This window comes from Arachis hypogaea, chromosome 2 (genome assembly GCF_003086295.3).
Source record: "Arachis hypogaea cultivar Tifrunner chromosome 2, arahy.Tifrunner.gnm2.J5K5, whole genome shotgun sequence".
Classification (NCBI taxonomy): domain Eukaryota; kingdom Viridiplantae; phylum Streptophyta; class Magnoliopsida; order Fabales; family Fabaceae; genus Arachis; species Arachis hypogaea.
Genome location: NC_092037.1, coordinates 77,300,218 through 77,309,889, shown reverse-complemented (window position 1 = coordinate 77,309,889; position 9,672 = coordinate 77,300,218). Strand labels below are relative to the sequence as shown.

Here is a 9,672-nt window from a genome sequence, read left to right as displayed (position 1 = left end):
TGAAGGATTGTAGGTGTTTCCATAGGGTTCTCCCATGTAATTCACCTCTTCTATTGAAGGGTTCTCAGGATCATAAGCTTCTTCCTCAGATGAAGCTTCCTTAGTACTGCTTGGTGCATTTTGCATCCCAGACAGACTTTGAGAAATCATATTGACTTGTTGAGTCAATATTTTATTCTGGGCCAAAATGGCATTCAGAGTGTCAATCTCAAGAACTCCTTTCTTCTGACTAGTCCCATTGTTCACAGGATTTCTTTCAGAAGTGTACATGAATTGGCTATTTGCAACCATTTCAATCAGTTCTTGAGCTTCAGTAGGCGTCTTCTTCAGATGAAGAGATCCTCCAGAGGAGCTATCCAAAGACATCTTGGACAGTTCAGAGAGACCATCATAGAAAATACCTATGATGCTCTATTCAGAAAGCATATCAGTGGGACACTTTCTGATCAATTGTTTGTATCTTTCCCAAGCTTCATAGAGGGATTCTCCTTCCTTCTGTCTGAAGGTTTGGATTTCCACTCTAAGCTTACTCAATTTTTGAGGTGGAAAGAACTTTGCCAAGAAGGCATTGACTAGCTTTTCCCAAGAGTCCAGGCTTTCTTTAGGTTGAGAGTCCAACCATGTTCTAGCTCTGTCTCTTACAGCAAAAGGGAATAGCATCAGTCTGTAGACCTCAGGGTCAACCCCATCAGTCTTGACTGTGTCACAGATTTGCAAGAACTCAGCTAAAAACTGATGAGGATCTTCCAGTGGAAGTCCATGGAACTTGCAATTCTGTTGCATTAGAGAAACTAATTGAGGCTTAAGCTCAAAGTTGTTTGCTCCAATGGCAGGGATAGAGATGCTTCTCCCATAGAAGTCGGGAGTAGGTGCAGTAAAGTCACCCAGCACCTTCCTTGCATTGTTGGCATTGTTGTTGTTTTCGGCTGCCATTTGTTCTTCTTCCTTGAAGAGTTCGTCCAGGTGCTCTAAAGAGAGTTGTGCTTTGGCTTCTCTTAGCTTTCTCTTCAAGGTCCTTTCAGGTTCAGGATCAGCCTCAACAAGAATGCCTTTGTCTTTGCTCCTGCTCATAAGAAAGAGAAGGGAACAAGAAAATGTGGAATCCTCTATGTCACAGTATAGAGATTCCGTTAGGTGTCAGAGGAAAGGAAGAGTAGAAGACAGAAGTGGAAAATTCGAACTTAACAAAGGAGATGAAGTTCGAATTTTGCATTAAGGGATAGTGTTAGTCCATAAATAGAAGGATGTGAGAAGGAGGGAAGTCATTTTCGAAAATTAAGTGGAAAATTTAAAAAAAATATTTTTGAAAAACATTACTTAATTTTCGAAAATGAAAAGGGAAAAGAAATCAAATGATTTTTGAAAAAGATTTTGAAATTAGAAATCAGAAACATTTGATTGAAAACTATTTTGAAAAAGATGTGGTTAAGAAGATATGATTGGTTTTAAAAAGATGTGATTGAGAAGATATGATTTGAAAAACATTTTAAAAAGATTTGATTTGAAAATTAAAAACTTGACTTAACAAGAAAAGATATGATTCAAACATTAAACCTTTCTCAACAGAAAAGGCAACATACTTGAAATGTTGAATCAAATCATTAATTGATAGTAAGTTTCTTTGAAAAAGGAAAGAAGTTAATTTTGAAAAAGATTTGATTGAAAAATTGATTTGAAAAAGATTTGATTTGGAAGAAATTTTGAAAACTTAGAAAAAAAATTGATTTGAAAACAAAATCTTCCCCCTTTAGCCATCCTGGCGTTAAACGCCCAGAATGGTATCCATTCTGGCGTTTAACGCCTAAAATGCACCCCTTTTGGGCGTTAAACGCCCAACTAGGTACCCTGGCTGGCGTTTAAATGCCAGTCTGTCCTTCTTCACTGGGCGTTTTGAACGCCCAGCTTTTTCTGTGCAATTCCTCTGCTGTATGTCCTGAATCTTCAATTCTCTGTATTATTGACTTGAAAAGACACAAATTAAAAATATTTTTGGATTTTTAATAATAAGGACAAACCAAAATGCAACAAGAATCAAATAACAATGCATGCAAGACACCAAACTTAGCAGTTTGTATACTGCTGACACTAACAAAATGAAAATGCATATGAGACACACAAAACAATCAAGTCAATAGAATTTCAAAGATCAGAGCAAGTAAATCATCAAGAACATCTTGAAGATCACTTAGACACATGAATGCATGTAATTGACACCAACTTATGATGAGACACTAAACTTAAACAAGAAACATTTTTTTGGATTTTATAATTTTGTAAAATTTTTTTTTTGTGTTTTTCGAAAATTAAATGGAAAAAAGGATATCAAAATTCTTAATGAGAATTCCAGGAATCAGTGCAATGCTAGTCTAAGACTCCGGTCCAGGAATTAGACATGGCTTCACAGCCAGCCAAGCTTTCAAAGAAAGCTTCGGTCCAAAACACTAGACATGGCCAAAGGCCAGCCAAGCCTTAGCAGATCACTGCTCCAAAAGCAAGATTGATGAAAAATCAACAAGCTCTTGTGATGATGAGTTGAAACCTCGGTCCAATGAGATTAGACATGGCTTCTCAGCCAGCCAGATTTCAACAAATCATCATGAAACTCTAGAACTCATCTTCAAGAATTTCGAAAAAAAATAAATACCTAATCTAAGCAACAAGATGAACCGTCAGTTGTCCAGCCTAAACAATCCCGGGCAATAACACCAAAAACTTGATGTTGTTGCCGGATCTTGGCACTGATGTTACCAAAAGCTTGCTCAAAACTTGAACAATCCCCGGCAACGGCGCCAAAAACTTGGTGCGCGAAATTGTGAACATTACTTTTTCACAACTCTCATAATCCCCGGTAATGGCTCCAAAAACTTGGTAGCTCAATACCATGGCATTACACAACTTCGCACAACTAACCAGCAAGTGCACTGGGTCGTCCAAGTAATAAACCTTACGTGAGTAAGGGTCGATCCCACGGAGATTGTTAGTATTGAAGCAAGCTATGGTCATCTTGTAAATCTTAGTCAGGCAAACTCAAATGGATATAGTGATGAACGAAAATAACACAAAGGTAAAGATAGAGATACTTATGTAATTCATTGGTAGGAACTTCAGATAAGCGTATGAAGACGCCTTCCCTTCCGTCTCTCTGCTTTCCTACTGCCTTCATCCAATTCTTCTTACTCCTTTCCATGGCAAGCTCGTGTAGGGTTTCACTGTTGTCAGCAGCTACCTCCCATCCTCGCAGTGAAAACTAATGCTCATGCACTCTGTCACAGTGCGGCTAATCACCGGTTTGGTTCCCTCCCCTACCGGAATAGAATCACTCTTTTGCGTCTGTCACTAACGCCCAGTAGGTTACAGGTTTGAAGCACGTCACAGTCATTCAATCATTGAATCCTACTCAGAATACCACAGACAAGGTTTAGACCTTCCGGATTCTCTTGAATGCCGCCATCAGGTCCTGCCTATACCACGAAGACTCTGATCTCATGGAATGGTTGGCTCGTTTGTCAGGCGAGCACTCGGTTGTCAGGCTATCAACCATGCATCGTGCAATCAGGAATCCAAGAGATATTCACCAAGCCTCAAATGCTTGTAGAACAAGAGTGGTTGTCAGTCACTTTGTTCATGAGTGAGAATGGTGATGGGCGTCAATCATCACCTTCATCAAGTTGAAGAACAAGTGATATCTTGGAACAAGAACAAGCGGAATTGAATTGAAGAACAATAGTAATTGCATTAATACTCGAGGTACAGCAGAGCTCCACACCTTAATCTATGGTGTGTAGAAGCTCCACCGTTGAAAATACATAAGCATAAGGTCTAGGCATGGCCGAATGGCCAGCCTCCCAATGATCTAAGATAGCATAAAAATGAAGATAGCTACCAAAGTCCTTCTATCATGATCTAAGAACTAGATGTCCAAAGATGAAAATACAATAGTAAAAGGTCCTACTTATAAGAACTAGTAGCCTAAGGTGTACAGAAATGAGTAAATGACATAAAAATCCTCTTCCGGGCCCACTTGGTGTGTGCTTGGGCTGAGCAATGAAGCAAATTTCGTGCAGAGACTCTTCTTGGAGTTAAACGCCAGCTTTAGTGCCAGTTTGGGCGTTTAACTCCCATTTGGGTGCCAGTTCCAGCGTTTAACGCTGGGATTTCTTGAGGTGACTTTGAACGCCGATTTGGGCCATCAAATCTTGGGCAAAGTATGGACTATTATATATTGCTGGAAAGCCCAGGATGTCTACTTTCCAACGCCGTTGAGAGCGCGCCAGTTGGGCTTCTGTAGCTCCAGAAAATCCACTTCGAGTGCAGGGAGGTCAGAATCCAACAGCATCTGCAGTCCTTTTTGGTCTCTGAATCAGATTTTTGCTCAGGTCCCTCAATTTCAGCCAGAAAATACCTGAAATCACAGAAAAACACACAAACTCATAGTAAAGTCCAGAAAAGTGAATTTTAACTAAAAACTAATAAAAATATACTAAAAACTAACTAGATCATAACAAAAACATACTAAAAACAATGCCAAAAAGTATACAAATTATCCGCTCATCAGGCATACCATTGAATTGAAGAAAATATTATGTTTGCCAACTTGCTTGGAGTAAATTGTTTGTAGAACATGGAAAAGGACTCGAACAACATACCTTGTGAGTCTTGAGCTTTAATAGATGGTTGCATCTTTTCAACCATAATGTTGTTCTTGTGTGTGATCATAACTCCTTTTCGATTGTGATCATTGAATTGCATGATTCTTTATGTCCTGTATTTGTGTTTGAATGCATTTAGCATGATTGAGGACATTTTTGTTAATAAACTCACTAACCTATATGGCCAACCCTTGCATGCACCTTTGTGAACCCCTTTGAGCCTATGAATCCCCTTTGTTCTAATGATAGCACAATACTCCCCTTAAGCGGAAAACCATTGATGTCCCCGAATTACTCTTTGATTAGCTTGGGTGGATTAGTGTGTAAAGTCTAAGTGTGGGGGAAATTTTGGGAAACATTGGTGATGGAGGCATAAGCTTATTGTGAAAAAACTTTGGCAATTAGGTAATACTCATGCATTTCATTAATGAAGACATGTATTCATAGTTCAATTTTGCAAAAAAAAAAATTGTACATAAAAAAGTTTAAAATAAAGAGTTAAATAAAGGATGCATATGGCATGTTTGAAAGGAAAATGCATGAGTAAGGTGAGATAGAAAAAAGAAAAGGAAATGGGTAGATAGGTGATGTGTGGAAAACGATCCAACACAAAACTCACCAGCAAGTGTACCGGGTCGCATCAAGTAACAAAACTCACGGGAGTGAGGTCGATCCTACAGGGATTGAAGGATTGAGCAATTTTAGTTTAGTGGTTGATTTAGTCAAGCGAATCAAGTATTGGTTGAGTGGTTTATCATTAACAGAAACTAAATTGCTTGGAATGTAAAGGGAGAGGGGAGAATTGCAATAAATTAAAGAACAGGAAAATAAAAGATGCTGAATCTTAAAGGACAAGAAATTAAATGACTGAAACTTAAAGTGCAGGAAATGTAAATTGCAGTAACTTAAATTGCAAGAAATGTAAATTGCTTGAATGGAAAAGGGATTTGAGGGCTGGGATTTCAGAATTCAAACAAGGGAAGTTAAATTGCAACAATTAACTAAACTAGCTCTCAAACAGAAATGGAAATTAACTTGCAGCAGAGGTTCACAGAAGAACCAAAAAGGAAAATGGGATCTCAAGATTCCAGAGACTAGATAGCAAAGTCTAGATCTCAATTGCCTTCCCAGATCCAAGTTCACAAAGTAATTAACCAAAATTTAAAGAAGAAGCAGTAAAGGAAATGAAATTGAACTCAATTATGCAGAAGAGGAATTAAAGAGATTTTGAATGGAGATTGAGACAGAATTTCCTCAATTCTTCACACCCAAAACTCAAACAAGAAAAAATAAAAATGCTCAAGCAAGAACGAGGAAGAAGAGAGATCAATTCTCCTCCCCAATTCTCTGAAATCTCAGTGAAGTCTCCAAGAGAAAGTTCAAAAGTTCAAAAATAAAAGTAAAGATTCAAAGCTCAAAAGAAAGATCAAAGTTCAAAAGTAAAGGAAAAGGTAAAAGTCCTAATTACATCAAACTATGTCCTATTTATACACTTTCTATTATTGGATCTTGGGATTTGGATGGGCTTTTGATTTGGTGAAGAAATGAATTAAATTGGATTTTTAATTCAATTTTTATCCCAAAACAATTTGCTTCCAGGAGGCTGCCCTGCCCTTGTGGAGGGCAGGGCAGAAAATGGTGTGTGCGGCCGTTGGTGCCTTGGTGCGTGCGTGTTGGTGCTGCAGGATGCTGCCCTGCCCTTATGGAGGGCAGGGCAGAAATTTTTGGTGCGCCAGAATGATGCCCGTGCGTGCTGCTGTTGCTGCCGAGTCTTCCCTTGGTGCGCCAATCTGGTGCGCTAGCCGTGCACCATAAGATGCTGCCCTGCCCTTGCGGAGGGCAGGGAAATGTTTCCAAAGTTGAAGCCCCGTGTTCGAAACTCGGGCAATGCACACGCTGCTTATTTTTCTTGGTTTTCTTGGCACCAAAATTAGGCCTAGTTCCTTGCTTCCTCATGGTGCCGTGTTCGATCCTTGTGGCAAGCATTAGTGAGCTTTTTCTTTGGATTTCTTCCTTTGATGAGCCCGATATTACCCTTGAGGAGGGCAGGGCAATGTTTTTGCTCTCCTTGATCCATGGCACCAATTTGTGCTCTGCCCTTGTCGTGGGCAGGGCAGTGTTGCCTCTCAAGGCTTGTTTCCTTATGTTGCCCTCCTAGAGGGCAGTGTGCCCTTGTGGAGGGCAATGCTTGCTTCCTCCTTTTATGCGCCACACTTCTTCTCTCTTGGGCCACGCTTTCATAAGCCACGCTTCCTCTTTTCTTCTTTTCTTCACCTACAATAAACCAAAACAACCACTCAAAGTATCACTAAATTCACAAGGCTTATAAATCAATTAAAAATCAATTAAATTTAGCTCAAACCTCATGAGTTAGCATCAATTTAATGGTAGTTGCTTGATTTAAAGAAGTTATGCATTTTCATTCCAAATCACTTACTTAGGATGCAAGAAAGTGCATAAAAACTAATAAAACAAGTGAATTTAGCTTGAAAAATGGGTATATGATGACTTGTCATCACAACACCAAACTTAAATCTTGCTTGTCCCCAAGCAAGCATCAAAACTAAGAGAAAATGAAATGAACAAGAAAAGAACACATATCCTTATTAGGCATATAGCAGAACTTGATTTATGGAGTCTTTATGCAGACAATGATAACTCAATTATTGTTGCTGTTACATAGTATACATCTTTTCTCAAAGGCTTGCTAAACTTGCTGTTATAAGATTTACTCTTTAATTACTCCCTTGCTAACTTTTCTTTTCTCCTGATGCTTAACAAGCTTATTATTCTTTTGGAGGCTTGGTGTCTAATGTTGCAGCAGTAGCCTTTGGCTTTATTTTTACTTAACATCTTTCCACCACAGACACATGGCTCATTATTTCCTCCTAGGATCATTGATGCCCAGCATATCTTTGGATAACTAAATGTTCTGTATCTAAGTTGCTCTTTATTGTGGACTTTCAATTGGCCATCCCAAATTAGTTGATCTAAGTGACCGGGTTTTAAAATACCCCTCAGAATTTACTTATCCAAGCATATCTTAGTACAAGAACACCACAGGCATGTGTCCTAGGGTCCAAGCTATTGGTGTCCAGCCTTTATTCTTTGTTTTTCTTGCCACATTGGCTTTTTCTTCTTCCTTTTCTTTCTATTTTTGTTCTCAAGGGCTTTTTCTTTATTGATAAGAACCTTTATAACAGCAAGCTAGCTCACACTTCAATGAAAATGATACTATGCAGCAATTATTTCATGAGTTATGCATTAAATCAAACACATACACCACCATTAACTTTCATTCTCAACTTATGCAACATTGGATATTTACTTTCCAATTCAAACAGTTCTCTTTTATTCAAGCATGTGGGAAACAAAAAATAATTCAGCTCGGTTATGGATAACAAGCAAAATTTAGATTTAGCATTTCTCTAGCTATTTATTAAGTGACAAAGAAAAATAAAATAAGAACAATGCAGGAAGTAAAAGAAATAAACAATGGAGGCATATCATGTTTCAGACATGCATCTCCTTATTAAGGTTATGAAGGAAGAAGTATGAAAGAACTTTGCCACCTTCTAATGATTGTGACTGCTGCTTGATTCTCCCTTTTTCTTCTTTCTCTTCCCTAGCTTCGAGTAGTCTCGGATTTCTTCACCAGGGCATCTTCTATCCCAAACAGAATCCAAGAGCCCTGAGAGTCCAACTTCTTCCAATCTGTTAAGTGTTAGCTCCGTATAATGATGAGACCTTGCTTTTTGCTTGGCGTCAAATTCAGGGCATTGCTCAAATGGCTTGATCTGTGGATTGAGTGTTGGCAAGTTGTGGGTCAAATACTCCAACCTTGCTTGTATGTTTTCATCACTCTCCATTCTTTGCACATATCTCACTTCTTCCATGGTGTGATGAATATTCTTCCATTGATATAGGTTGTGACTATATTTCCCTGCTTTAGCATGACTAAAATACAGCTTATCATATGATTCTTTGAATTCTTTGTATTGCTCTTTTTGTCCTTCAAGAATCTGTGCCTGAAATTCTTGCTGCTGAGTCATCATTTGTTGTTGCCATCTCTCTTGTTTCTCCTCCATTTGACGCTGCCAAGCTTCTCGTTCCTCTTTATCCTTCAAATACTGCTCCCTAAACTCTGGATGGGGCTCTAGATATTGCTCTTGGCGCCCCTGATTTTGGTCTTGTTGAGCTTGCATGAGTTGCTGAGATAGCTCTTCAATTGTTCTTTGTAGCTGGCTCATGTCTATGGCACCATGAGCTTGATTTCGTCCTTCCTCTCTTTGTGATCTCCTTTGTCTGGGAGCTACCACCCCCTCTTGATCATCTTCTTCATTCATTCCTTCCATACTCTTCTTGGTGATTCCTTTCCCCTTTTTCACTTTTTCTGTGTCCTCATCTTCAAAGATTACTCCAGCTTTGTTGCATAGCCTAAGGATGGTACTTGGATGTCCAAGGCCACTTGATTTACTTGTGCTGTTAGCCATCTCTTGAATACTGTCGGCTATGAGTTGTGCGAGGTTGACTTCACCTAAATGTAGGATGCAGTATGTCAAAAGTGCTCGTTTGATTGTGACCCAAGAGGCGTTTCCAGTAGGAAGAATAGACCTCCTTACTATCTCATACCATCCTTTGGCCACAGGAGTAAGGTTTATTCTCTTCAAATGGCTTGGAACTCCTTTTGAGTCTCTTTCCCAGTCTGTATTTTCCACACATAGCCCTTGCAAGATCTCATCAGGATTGTTTTCCATCTGCAATCTGGTCTCAAAACTAGGCTCTTGATGAGCGGATAATTTATACGCTTTTTGGCATTATTTTTAGGTAGTTTTTAGTAAGTTTAAGCTACTTTTAGGGATGTTTTCATTAGTTTTTATGTTAAATTCACATTTCTGGACTTTACTATGAGTTTGTGTGTTTTTCTGTGATTTCAGGTAAATTCTGGCTGAAATTGAGGGACTTGAGCAAAACTCTGAAAAAGGCTGACAAAAGGACTGCTGATGCTGTTAGAATCTGACCT

General features: G+C 38.9%; 1 non-coding gene across 1 annotated transcript; it reads left to right on the top strand.

Moving 5' to 3' along the window:
* Nucleotides 1–420: 420 nt before the first annotated feature.
* On the top strand, nt 421–528 carry LOC112766860 (small nucleolar RNA R71). The gene has a single exon (XR_003184590.1). It is a non-coding gene; the product is annotated as a small nucleolar RNA R71 (small nucleolar RNA).
* The last annotated feature ends 9,144 nt before the right edge of the window (nt 529–9,672 follow it).